The sequence below is a fragment of the Propithecus coquereli genome, unplaced genomic scaffold (genome assembly GCF_000956105.1).
Source record: "Propithecus coquereli isolate 6110/MARCELLA unplaced genomic scaffold, Pcoq_1.0 Scaffold473, whole genome shotgun sequence".
Classification (NCBI taxonomy): domain Eukaryota; kingdom Metazoa; phylum Chordata; class Mammalia; order Primates; family Indriidae; genus Propithecus; species Propithecus coquereli.
This window is the reverse complement of record NW_012150541.1, coordinates 2,395,667-2,397,419: the sequence shown is the minus strand read 5'-3', so window position 1 is coordinate 2,397,419 and position 1,753 is coordinate 2,395,667. Positions and strand designations below refer to the sequence as shown.

General features: G+C 37.6%; 1 protein-coding gene across 1 annotated transcript in view; it reads left to right on the top strand.

Moving 5' to 3' along the window:
* The window catches only part of EDRF1 (erythroid differentiation regulatory factor 1), a 42,498-nt gene that overhangs the window by 6,505 nt on the left and 34,240 nt on the right, over window positions 1-1,753 (top strand). The gene's annotated exons all lie outside the window — the stretch shown is intronic.

The window sequence follows — 1,753 nt, the reverse complement described above, 5'->3', positions numbered from 1 at the left end:
AGAGTGAACTGTGTTGTCTGTTTTGTCTATTTTCTCTTATTGCTTGTTTCTTTATTTGTGTCCCTATTGTGTCTGTCAATGAATAAAATAAAGCCATAGATGTAAATTGTGGCATGTCTGTTTTCAGGAAGATATATTGATAAACCTGAAAAAGATAAAAATAAGATCTGTAACTTGATAAATTATTTTTTCCTCTTACTATGTGTTTCTGCATATCGAACACTATTCTGCCAGATTGTTTCAATCTTCACGAATTATAGGGGTACAGGAAATAAATACATTTCACTTGACTTCTGTTTTTGGTAGGTTTTAAAATAGAGAAACCTTCCCATAAAACTACATAATGAATTTAAGTTTTTTCCAAAAGTGAGAAAACTATAAGGAAAAGGAAAGAGGTAATTAACATGAAAATCACACAGTGGTAACCACCAAGAAGGTGGGGATGCCCTGAGACTGAGAAGGGGCATGGTGGGTACTGGGTGCTGGCCATGGCCCATGTCGTGACTTGAGTAATGGTTGTGTGGGTAATTCGCTTTATAATTAGTCATTTTACTGTATTTGTTTTGTGCACTTCCCTCTGTGATTATATTTCACTAAAGGATTTTTTCAAATTCATTTAGTATTCCCTATTTTTAAAACCTACACCTTATGAAAAGACCTCATAGTAGATTTACTACCGTCTTACTACCCAACTCACCCTTCCCCCAGCATTATCATCCTATCCTCACCTTGTTTAGGAGTTACTGTGAAAAATCTTAGAGACTTTTGAGAATCTGTAGGCTTACATCTGGAGGAAGCAAACTGGCATTTATTTAATGCCTTTTAAGCCACTTACTTTGTTATGTGTGTGTGTATAAATTTTGTTTTATCCTTGGAACTGCATGTGTAGTAAGTGTTGATGGTGTTATTTTACAAGTAAGTAAACTAAAGCTCATAAAAACAAATGTTTAGCCATAGACAAACAGCTGGTAAAATCCAAGTTGGGATTTAAACCCAGATCTTTCTGTCTTCAGAGACCTGTTCTTACAGCAGTACTCCACTGTGTCCATGTGCTCCACACATAGCTAGGAGGGCTCTATAAGCAGTCAGATAATCTTAGCAATGGCACACCCCTAAGCAGTCTAGCCTGCCATAAAAGTCTTGTACAGAGTATTTTTCTGACAACATATTATACTGCCTAAATTTTAACATTTAGAGATTTGTTTATGTTTGCAAGTTATCACTTCATGAATTCTCGTCCCCAAAACTAAAACTGCTAGTTTGAAGCCTTTAATAAGCAATAATGGAGGTTAAATAGGTGTCTGTGGTATGGCCTTGGTGCCAAACCTTTATTGAGAACATTGTAATCTGGAGCCCAGACTCCTGCTAAAGCAACTAACTGGCAAATTATATTTTGGGAGTCATTCATAAGTTATAACTTGTCTGCGTAAACAAATAATAAAATAAAGTGGAGTTTAAAGTTCTCTTAGGACTCTGGTAGGAGAAGACGAACAGTGCAAGTGCTGGAGTTCTGCCATGTGCTTGCAGTCATGCACGCTTCCCAGGGAGGTGCTGAGCCTATTGGCATACACATAGATGAGAAGCTAGACAGAATTTCTTGGAGTAAGCAACACATACACGTGGCCATCTTGGGGTCTCTTGGGGCATCAACATTAAAAGTGTAAAGTAGTCTTTCTTAGTGGCAACACTACTATCCTAAGGGTTGGAAAATCGAGTGGTCAACTGAGTTTGCCCAATGCAAGGGGCCCACTTC